General features: G+C 43.2%; 1 long non-coding RNA gene across 1 annotated transcript; it reads right to left on the minus strand.

The window, feature by feature from the left end:
* Positions 1-2126: 2126 nt before the first annotated feature.
* LOC128350057 (uncharacterized) lies at positions 2127-5900 on the minus strand. The gene is made up of 2 exons (XR_008319140.1): positions 5636-5900; positions 2127-2717 (listed from the first exon to the last, which is right to left on the minus strand). It is a non-coding gene; the product is annotated as an uncharacterized LOC128350057 (long non-coding RNA).
* Positions 5901-12071: the final 6171 nt, after the last annotated feature.

The following is a 12071-nucleotide window of genomic DNA, read 5'->3' on the forward strand; positions in this document are numbered from 1 at the left end:
CTTCATCTCCTGCTTGTGGGCTTCCCAGGGGCATCTGATGGGCCACTGTGGGAAACACGATGCAGGGCTAGATGGGCCTTGGACCTGATCCAGTAAGACTGTTTTTTATGTTCTGACATGTGCACACATAATCTAAGGCTAAAGAAAGTATGCTTTTTCAGAACTATATTTCTGATTTTTGTGAGTTAGCCAATCTGTTAAAACACATACAGTCTGAACCAGGCACTCAGAGTTCACATCCTTAATTACACCCGCTCTCCGTACACCTCTCTGTGCAAAATTATGTGACAATGTCATAATTCTGGACAAGTGCACTTTGAATCAGATAAGTAAATAGCAGCAGACAGGACGTTCATGTGGATCAGTGAGCAAATTGGCTTGGAACCCCCCCCCCCCAATAGACCAGAATACTATGCTTTGGACCCATCACACAGAGAAGGTTTTGTGATAACATATGGATTAGCTCAGTCTTCCCAACTGTGCAAAAACAAAAGGCAATCGGTGATGCATGGAGAAAACTATCCTTAAAAGAGAATCGTCAACAAAGAAACAGGACAGCATGAAAAGACAGCATACAGCCCGCTGTTGCATCCATAAAGTCATTCTGTCTGTAGCTCTGGTGCACACCGCGAGAAAACATACAATAGGCATACTCGGGGGTTATCCATTAACTCTGACATCTTAGCAATGCTACATTTCACGTGGGGAAATCTAGGGAGATGGGCAAGAAAATAATGTGGAATTCAGGTTTCTAGAACATAGGGGGATTTGTGCTGGCCTTGACAATTTTGTATTTAAAAATCTTCTTGGCTGCTAATGTGATGCTGACTTACTTAGTGAGTCAAACCACTGGCCCACTATTGTCTTCTGTGATTGTTAATTGCTTAGCAAGTGGTCTTTCCCAATCTTACCATCTACAGTTGTTTACTTGAAGATTGCCAGTGGTTCATCCAGGAGACCTTCTGCAATGCAAAACAAGTGCTCTACCAATGAGCTATAATGCTTCCCCACTCATGATCTGTTGGCACCCAGTGTGAGGAAAGGGGAATTTGAACCTACAACCTGAAGAACACGCAGTGCAGGAATTAGCACTAGGAACAATACTACTGTTGTTCCTTTTATGTACACCTAAGCCCCATGTGCACAACCAAGATTTAAAAAAAAAAAAAGTGGCAGAAGTGTAAAATGTTTTAAAATTTGAATTGTTGTCATGTTTTAACTTCTACTATATCATTTAGTTTGTTTTAACTACTGTTTTCTGTTTAACTAAAAGTTTTCTGTTGTCATTTATTTTAACTAATGTTTTAACTTTTTGTTTGTTTTCTTGTTGTAAACCACCCAGAGAAGTGAGTTTTGGGCAGTATAGAAATATGTAAAATCAGGGGTTCTCAACCTTGGGTCCCCAGATGTTTTGGACTTCAACTCCCATAATCCCCAGCCCCAATGGCCTTTGGCTGGGGATTATGGGAGCTGAAGTCCATCAACATCTGGGGACCCAAGGTTGAGAACCCCTGTGTTAAATACATATATACATACATACTCTGGCTTGAGGAAGAAGTTGTCTGGGCTAGCTTCTGTTTATGTTTATTTTGGAATTTTTACAATTTATAATACTTGCTGGGAGACTCTGGGCCAGTCACTTCTCTCTCATCCTAGCCTACTTCACAGGGTTGTTGTGAGGAGAAACTTAAGTATGTAGTACACTGCTCTGGGCTCTTTGGAGGAAAAGCGGGATATAAAATGTAAATAAAATAAAATAAAATAAAATAAAACAAATAGTTATCAAACAAGCAAGAGCAGTCACTGTCACCACTGCTTATACCAAGTGATGTATGTTAGCATAATGTTTTGCATTTTTGTACGACATTTTGCTATGGTTTTAATAAAGTGGATTTAAAGTGGTTTGGTCCAGTGTGTGTTTATTTAGATTTATCTGTGTAATTCAAGACAGGAATCTAACGTGGCAAAAAGCCATCCTTAGATTAGGGGTTAATATATTTTTAATCTGTGAAGAGATCTTATCCATAATTAACATATCCTGAATCCTAATGAACTAGTCCTTGATAGATGGAGGTTTTTTTTCCTTTTCCAACCTTGAGTTATTTCAGATTTAGCTGCCATTAAGAGAATGTGCAAAGCTTCTGTTTATTTTATTTGTTTAGCACATTTCTGCCAAGTACTCAAAGCAGTTTACAATTTAAAACACTAAAAAATAATCACTTAAGAAGACATAAGACAAAACAATAAAAGAGCAAAATTGTCTCAGGCCGCTGGTCATTTGTTGAAGAGCTGATGGCATGAGCTTCTTGGCTTGACTCTTCTTCTGCCTTTCTCTCAGGGCGCACAGGTCCTTCAGTAACTCCCGGAAAGGTGTGGAAGAGGCTGTCCCAACTGAATTCACTCAGGCCGGCTGGAAATGAAATTTTGCCAAAGTGACTTTTGAAGAGAACTGAAGGGTACATTCCAAGGGAAAACTGGACATCAAAGAGAATGGCAAGATGCATTTCTGAGAGAAAACATATGGTTTCTCCATACCCCAGAGGCCCCCTCAGGGCACACAATTTTTTAAATAGATCCTGGGTAGGTGAGTGGTGAGTATCTCATGTTGACTCTTCAGGCCCTTGTTGCTCTCTCTAGGAGCTGGCCTGACCTGGCCTTCACCTTTCCTATGCAGCTGAAGTCAAGGTGAAGCATGTGAGAAGCAAGGCGAAGACGATCTGTAGCAACAAGAGCAGGTCTCATGATGATGATGATGATCAACAAAAAGTTCTCCAAGCAGTTTATATTAGGGATGTGCATGAACAGTTTGTGCATTCCCTGGGGGTGGGGGGTGTACCTTAAAAAGAGTAGGTATGGAGCTCCTTACCTGCTTACCCTCACACTGCCCCTTCCCCCTCCTGGGGCTAGGTTTTTCAAGAGATGTATGGGGCTGCAGCGCTTCTTCCTGCAGCCCCAACCGGCATCAGCAAGCACATGGCTGGGGCGCACACACGCTGGCCATTTGCGTGATCAGCATCTTTACTGGCGAGCAGGTAAGGAGCTCCTTACCTGCTCTTCTAAAGGCACCCTCCCTCCAGTCAAGCCAGTTCGAATGCCAGCATTCGAGCCGGTTCGTTGCTTCCTTTTGGAAGTGCCAAACTGGCTCGTGCTCATCCCCAGTTTACATTGCAAGAAGCATTAGAAAATTGTTCCCTGCCCCAACATCTAAAAAAGAAAACACAAGGGAGATATTAGCAACTGCCAACAGAGAGACATTATGCTGGGCTGAATAACAACAGTTGCTCTCTCTGTTGCTAAATATTAAAGGTGCCATCACTTTAAAGTGCCTCTTTGTACCATAAGCACAGGATTGCTTGGACCAGCAAGCAAAACTGATACAGCTGCTTTTAAATGGGTTTGGCAATATGGAGTTGGCCAATGGTGCCAGGAAGCTCACTTGGCTGGTCTCCATGGGGTCCCCTCTTTTGGCCAGAGCTGTGAATCCCAGCTTGGCATCCCACCAATCATCAGCTGCAGACCTGCTGTGGGTTCGAGTTGTAAAAGAGCCTCATCCAAAAGGCTGTGTAGTGAATACTGTGTGCATAGCGAGACAGGTATTCACAAGTTATGTTGAACAGACAGGGGCAGCTGTACCCTTTCCATCTTTTCCCTACATTTGAGAGACCTGTACAAAGGTTCACTTTTAAAATGAATGCGGGCACAGCCATTTGCACAAAAACATGTGGGTGTGCAGATATCTGAATGTGGGTACCGCATAATGAGGTTGTTCTCATAACCAGCCCTACCTGGGTAAGACACTGCTAGCCCAGGTAGGGCTGGTTGTGAGAAGCACTGGGATCGCTCCCAGTCCCAGTGCTCCTCCCCTGGGTAGCCCAGCTTTCGTACCTGGGCTAAAAGTGAGGTAGGAGGACACGCACATGCCTCCAGTCTCCTGGGCTGCAAGCAGCCATTGCTTACATAGAGCTGGGGGGTGGGAGAGTGTGGCCTGGCAGTGAGAACTTCCCCAATGCATCATGCTGCTTGCATGGTGCATTGTGGGAATTCAGGAGGCCCGGTTCACTTTCCCCTGCTCCTGATTGCCACTGCACTGCTCATCTGGGAGTGTGGGTGGTGGAGCCCGGAGAAGCTCACAATCGTGTGGGAGAAGACAGGTAGGTTCCCCAGCCCTCCCAAGCACCAATGGTCATGTGAACGACCTTAATGTCTGTGATGGGGGCAGATGGTCCCCCCTGCCCCCATGCTGTGATCCTGATCTGTAGGGGGCCTGATCCAGATGCTATTTACTGAATACACAAACAAGCATACTAGCTCCAATCATGTGCTTAGCAATATTCTGTTGGGGAGACTTAGAACCACAAAGGGCAATTATTTTTATAATAATCTGACTCTTCTGCAGATTATCATGTCACAGCTGAATGTGTTTCTAGTGACTGCACAGGAGAATCAAGAAGTGTGAAAACATAACATAAGGTGATGTCAACATTTTATGTTTAAAATTTCAACTCCTGCTAACTTGGCAAAGAGGCACCTCTTAACTTGGTGATTCTCTGTATTTAGCAGGGGGAGAGTAACTGGCCCTATCCTACCCCAGCACAGTACCTCCAGTGACTGCTGCTGGTGTCTATCTTATGTTTCTTTTAGATTGTGAGCCCTTTGGGGACAGGGATCCATCTTATTTATTTATTATTTCTCTGTGTAAACTGCCCTGAGCCATTTTTGGGAGGGCGGTATAGAAATTGAATTAAGAAGAAGAAGAAGAAGAAGAAGAAGAAGAAGAAGAAGAAGAAGAAGAAGAAGAAGAAGAAGAAGAAGAAGAAGAAGAAGAAGGATGATGATGATGATGAGGTGGTTTAATATCCTGAGTGGCTGCCTATAAAACCTACATCAACCTGATGATAATCAACTGTCTAGAAAATAACCTAAATTTGTCTAAATATCTTTTTTTCCAGATTATTTTAGACCATGTACTATTTCATAAGAAAATCCTCAACATGTTTCTGCTGTCATTGAGGGCTGGGTCACACATGCATATTCACCACTTGATGACTGCAGCATGAAGTAATAACTTGCATGTGTGGATGTTAACTTCAGCAATTTAAATGGGATCACGTGGAAATTCCAAGCTCTCACAACCCACTCTGCAGGAGCATGTGGGGCTTGCCAAGCACAGTTAACTATTTGCCCACAATTGGTCTGGTCATGGAAACGTGGCTTAAAACAAAATAAATCCGTATCCACAAACAGTAGCAACTTGACAGAATTAATACCTAACCAGCTAACCCATAAGCCATCCAGAAGCAACCTTCTTCTGAAGACAAGTAAGAATATGGAACTTTGCTTCAGGACCATCTCTGGAAAGATCCTACACTTTCTTAGGGCCTTCAGGAGCATGTGACTAAGGCAGGACCCAATAAGGAGTGACAGTCTATAATAACAAGGATTTAATAATAATTTATTAATAACAACTATTTATTAATAATTGGACGATAAGGAAAACTATGGAGGCATCAACAATCACTGCTTCCATTCAAATCCTTTCCTCAGGAATGACAAGAATCATGCACTCAGATCCAAGCAAAAACAAGAATAAATCCCGATGGGTCTAGCTAAACTGGTCCCTATCCTTCTTACTTACTTCCAGGTAAGGAACTTCCAGTTGATTCCCAGCCCAAGACCGTTAGTCTCCCTTTTCCTTACAGTAGTTGCTGATCAGACTTCACTCCAAGGCCTCCGGGGGAGAACTGAACTCTCACACACCCTTATCTACTTCTCTGTAGGCTGTTGTCCAGTAAACCCTACCCCTCACTCTGGATTGGGTCACAGGAATTTGATTCTCCCAGGCTTTCTTCCTTATTTGGAGAGGCCCACCTTTCAAGTAGTTACTCTAATTAAGACCTTGTCCTCCCTCAAGCCTGACTATCATTATTCATCCATCCATCCAATTTATATACTGCCCTTCCTAAAGTGGCTCAGGGTGGTTTATATTAAAATAAAAAATGGGCAATTAAATAATTAATTTTTTAAAAAAAATTTAAACCAGATTCAAATTAGAATTAACACTAGATATCATTAAAAGCCAGGCTAAAAAAATGGGTCTTTAAGGCTCTCTTGAAGGCACTCAATGAAAGTAATCCTCTTATGTCCATGGGAAGCTTGTTCCACAACCTAGGGGTGACAACTGAGAAAGCCTGATCCCAGGTCACCACCAGATAAACTGGTGGCACCTGAAAACAGACCCCTCTTGATGATCTCAATGAGTGGTGGGGATCTTGTAGAGAAAGGCGCTCTCTCAGGTATCCTGGACCTAAACCATTCAGGGTTTTAAAGTTAATAACCAGCACTTTGTACTTTGCCCGGAAACATATTGTCAGCCAGTGCAACTGTTTAAGAACAGGCATAATGTGGTCTCTTCAGGATATCCCAGAGACCAATCTGGCTGCCACATTTTGAACTGTCCGTGAAGACAATACTGAGTTAGATGGACCAATGATCTGACTCAGTAAAAGGAAGCTTCCGATGTTTCTAACCATGAAACTGCTTAATCCCTTGCCCTACGGCCATTCTCCTGATCAAAACTGCCCCCGTCCCACTGCTGCTTTCCCGCTCGTATCTGTAGTGTTGTGTAAGTGTATCCGGTGCTCTTGCTTTCTCTTATTTTGCAACAGGGATGTATATTGCCACCAGTAACTGGGGGGGGAAAAACCTCATATAATTATGAACCGGGAATGTAAATCCAACACTATTTTGTTGATATTGGACACTGCTGGTGTTAGATCTTGAAAGGCTGCAGATAAATAAATGTTAAAGCATGTATGAAATGACTGCCATTTCCTTCTGCAACTGCATGATTGTTTTATGAAGCATGGTAATCAAACTCACCCCATTTCCAATTATTTTATTTGCATTTGCCAGCAAATAAAGCAGATGCAAATATCTGCCACCCTTGAGAGCATAGAATTAAGCCATATTCATCCATCTTTACACCATCCACTCCCCAGAGATGAGAATGTTCTCTGATTCTGCCGTGTATTATATATGAAACACTCTGTGTCAAAAGAAGTAAATTGGAGGAGGTGTTCAGAAATATTTATGGCTTTGGTGGAGATAAAGAAAAGTAACTTTCATGAACATATAGGAAAATAATATTGTCCTCTTTATACTAGAGATCTTGCTCATATCTATCATGAATTGGAAGCTTGGGCACTGAAATGGAGAACTTGTGTTATTTTTTTGATTTTGCTATTAAGGGTCTGCAGTGTTTATTTCTTCCAACACTTCACAGATGGAAATTGGGACTTGCTTCTAACACCCCAGTTTTCATAGCAGGAATCATGACCCGTGCCCCTGAAACATTATACATTGCTAAAGGCTCTGCTTTGCATGCTATATTCATCTACTCTGAAACAGCCAATCGCTCACTAAATTAAAAGCCAGAAGCGTGTTTGTTCTTGTTGAAAATATACTTTAAAAATTGTCCTGAAACAGGTTATACGCAGGTCAGACTATACTTCAGCAGCTGCAGTGTGTATGAAACGGCTCACTGTGCACTACATGGTTCCATAGCAAGTCTGGCTTCAGGAAAAGGCAGCCGTACCTTGGAGCAGACTGAAGCAGGCAGGATGAATGATCAGGCAGTAAATTGCGGGCCAGTTCTCAGGGGCATCACGGTAGCCCGTGCAGCAACCCTGTCCTACTCCATTCCATCCCACAGACAAGAGCCCCATGATGTCTGGAAGGCAAGACAACTTGGACACTGACCCTGAAGAAACCTCATCAGAGGAGGAGGAAGAGCCCACACAGCCTGGATCCTAAGGACCAGTCCTCTGCTTCCTCTGGTCTAGTGCCAGACACTGCCCCAGAAGAGCCTACTAGCAACTTTAACTAATGATGCTAACAGAGCATCTCAAAGATGCTAAAGTAGAACAGTGATCTACCAGGGCAGCTACCAGAAAACAGGGTCGCGTCTAACGCTGGTTGATAGGTGCCGTGCTCGCCCGCAATCCTGTGCAAACCTGGGCACAGACAGGCCCCTCATAGCAAACCTGGGTACAGGCCCCTCAAATGCATGGCCCCTCAAGGACACACACAGAGACCAGGGCCACGCTGCTGCCACGCCAGATGCTGGGCGGTGCACTGTCGCCCCGTGAAGGGTTGCGCGGCAGCTTGCAAGTGCTGCCTAAATGCTGGTAAGCACCACACCCATGCCCCGCCCTGGTGGTGGCCTCACTGGCTGCTACTGATATACAGGTACATATTCACATGTTAGGCTGGGCTGAACACAGGTGCAGCTGTGCTGTGCACTTCCCGTCTGTACCATGCATTTGAGGGGCCTCTACCCAGGTTTGCTTTAAAAATGAACACAGGTATAGTCATTCACAAAAGAACATGTATGTGTGTACAGGTATCTAAATGCAGGTACAACATAATGTCTGAATAGGCTTGTGTCTAGGCCACTTTCACCACACTTAACATACAATATGCCATGATTATTGACCACAAAAATGGCTCCAGCTGTCTAGAACAGCTGGTTTATCTAGGGTGGCATTGTCTTACAGTGCCATCTTGAAGACTTTTCCCTAGCCAATGAGACAAAAAAGGCTAATGGGAAGTGTGTGTGTCTGTGCATGCACAGATTATGTTTTCCTTTCCTGCAACTGCCTTCTAGATAGTCAGGCGTGCTCTTCTCTGGTTTATACATGCATTCAAGAATACCCATTGCTGGCAACTCTGGGAGCTCTTGGTTGACTTCTTACTATGCCCGTAGGTAGGTCAACATGGTTACTTCCCACACTAGTGTGATCAATCACCATTCCTCCAAGGGCTGGTAGCACTGGCATGGGAAGAATCTGTGGTCTCTCCATATTAAATGTTCCTGGATCAGTATGGGAGAGGACAATATGGAAACTGTGACCACAGTGTTCAGGTTCCATTGTGTACTGCCTCTTTAAGAGACAAGTCTTGAAGGTCTCAGGAAGAGAAGGCCATGTGAAAGAACTGGGCAATCAGTTTCAGTTTTGTGGCAGAAGAGTATGTGAGGAGTTTGGTCTGTATGATATCCTCAGCGGGCTGAACAACTCTAGGCCTAGAAGGCCTAGAAACTAGAAACAGATATGTTGTGCTTCCCCCCCACCCCCCATCAACTCCCACTCCCCCAAACCAATTTATTCATTTGGCTTTTGAATTGTTAGAGGCACAGCAGTCAAGTTATTAGAAGAGGTCTATATGTTGCTAGTCCTTCATATCCAATATTAAGAAAAAGTTAAATATATGGCTTAGGTGTGCTTTAGCATATGAAAGATACTGTCTTACAGTATCTCTTATGTATCTTCAAAAAAATCCCAGATAATTTTTAAGATTGCTATTAACAACAAGCATAACTTAGTTAATTTATCTATATTTCACAAGCAGGAGGTACAATTTATATCAGCATTTGGAGATATTTTGACCTTCAGGTAAAAGTGTCTGACAAGCAGTTCTAGTACTTGGACATTACTGTACACACACACACACACACACACACACACAGCTTACTCTGGTCTGGTCTTTGCATTTGCATGTTTTTTTCAGAAGCAAGTCCCTCTGAATTTAATGCAACTTACCCCTTAATAAGGTGCATAGGATTGCTGCAGGTTATTGAATCATACTTCCTTCCAGTCCTTTGAGTCTCTGATTAGAGAACAATTTTCTTTTTCACAGTTATTAGTAAGGTTATGTGGATTCTGCTTCTGTCCCTATTCTCTCTCAAATAAAATAGTGCTCAGTCCTGCATTAATCTTAGAAAAAAACCCAAAACTTCCCATTTCATCAAAGAATCTGTTATATGTGAGTTTTTGTAACAGCCCTCCGTTTATGTTTATTTATATATCCCTGGCTGCAAGCCTATGCATGCTGACTTGCAAGTAAGGCTTATTGAACACAGTGGGTCTTACCTCCAAGTAAACAGTTGTAGGATCTTACTGCATGTGGACATTTCTAAAATGCAGACCACTGAGCTTAAAATCTAGGTTTTATAATGCTCAACAATATCTTACTGGTGTTCTCAAGTATATTTTGAAAGTCACCTTGTTGGAAGTCTAATCAATCTTTGTTGGTAACTGGCTGGGGAAAAATGATCACCAGTGTATTTCTGGCAGTTTCTTTTTCTTTTCTATTTGTCTCAGTGTGGGAGCCTCAAGTTAGTTCCAGGTTAAGATGATATATCAGCTGTAATTAACATTCAGCTTTGATATAGAGGCTTATGATGTTATTCATGTTTCTTTTCTTCCTGGAGTTTAAGAAATAAAATTGTGGGGAAATGTGCTTTTTAGCTGAGCAATCACGTAGAGTTAAAAGTACTCCAGATTCACAAGTGTGTGGGAGCCATAGCTCAGTGGTAGAGCATCTACTTAGCATGCAGAAAGCCCCATGTCCACTCCCTGGAATCTCCAGATAGGGCTTGGCTGAAACCTTGGAAAGAACATAAGAACAGCCCTGCTGGATCAGGCCCATGGCGCATCTAGTCCAGCATCCTGATTCACACAGTGGTCCATCAGATGCCACTGGGAGCCTACAGGCAGGAGTCAAGGGCATGCCGTCTCTCCTGCTGTTACTCCCCTGCAACTGGTATTCAGAGGCATCCTGCCTCTGAGGCTGGAGGTGGCCTATAGCCCCCCAACTAGTAGCCGTTGATAGACCTCTCCTCCATGAAGAGATCCAAACCCTTCTTAAAGCCATCCAGGCTGTTGGCTGTCACCACATCTTGTGGCAGAGAATTCTACAAGTTGATTATGCTTTGTGTGAAAAAGTACCTCCATTTGTTGGTCCTAAATTTCCTGGCAATCAATTTCATGGGATGACCCCTGGTTCTAGTGTAATGTGAGAGGGAGAAGAACTTCTCTCTATCCACTTTCTCTACACCATGCATCATTTTATAAACCTCTATCATGTCATCTTTTTTCTAAACTAAATAGCCCCAGATGTTGTAGTCTTGCCACATAGAGAAGGTGCTCTAGGCCCCTGATCATCTTGGTTGCCCTCTTCTGCACCCTTTCCAGTTCTACAATGTCCTTCTTTAGATATGGTGACCAGAATTGCATGGAGTACTCCAGGTGAGGCCGCACCATAGTTTTGTATAAGGGCATTATAATATTAGTTTTATTTTCAATCTCCTTCCTAATGAACCCTAGCATGGAATTGGCCTTTTTCACAACTGCCGCACATTGAATCGACGTTTTAAATGAGCTGTCCAAGATGACCCCAAGATCCCTCTCCTGGTCAGTCACCGAAAGCTCAGATCCCATCAGCGTATACCTGAGGTTGGGGTTTTTCGTCCCAATGTGCATCACTTTACACTTGCCAAAACTGAACCGCATTTGCCATTTTGTTGCCCACTCACCCAGTTTGGAGAGATCCTTTTGGAGTTCCTCACAATCTGTTTTGGATTTCACTACCCGAAAGAGTTTGGTATCATCTGCAAATTTGGCCACCTCACTGATTACCCCGCTTCTATATCATTTATGAAGAAATTAAAAAGCACTGGTCCCCGTACAGATCCCTGGGGGACCTTACTTCCCTCCATTGTGAAAACTCTCCATTTATCCCTACCCTCTGTTTCCTGTCCTTCAACCAGTTTGCAATCTACACATGTACTTGTCCCCTTATCCCATGACTGCTAAGTTTCCTCAAGAGTCTTTGATGAGGATATTTGTCAAAAGCTTTTTGGAAGTCCAGGTATACTATGTCAACTGATCACCTTGATCCACATACTTGTTGACACTCTCAAAGAACTCCAAAAGGTTTGTGAGGCAAGATTTACCTTTGCGGAAGCCATGCTAGTTCTCCCCCAGCAGGGCCTGTTCTTCTATGTACTTTATGATTTTATCCTTGAGGATGCTTTCTGTCAGTTTGCCTGGAACAGATGTTAAGCTAATCCGCCTGTAATTTCCTGGATCCCTTTTTGAAAATCAATGTTACATTTGCTACTTTCCAGTCCTCTGGTACATAGCCTGATTGCAGGGATAAGTTATATATTAGCAAGGAGGTTGGCAATTTCACATTTGAATTCTTTAAGGACTCTTGGATGGATGCCGTCT

This window comes from Hemicordylus capensis, chromosome 3 (genome assembly GCF_027244095.1).
Source record: "Hemicordylus capensis ecotype Gifberg chromosome 3, rHemCap1.1.pri, whole genome shotgun sequence".
Taxonomy (NCBI): Eukaryota; Metazoa; Chordata; class Lepidosauria; order Squamata; family Cordylidae; genus Hemicordylus; species Hemicordylus capensis.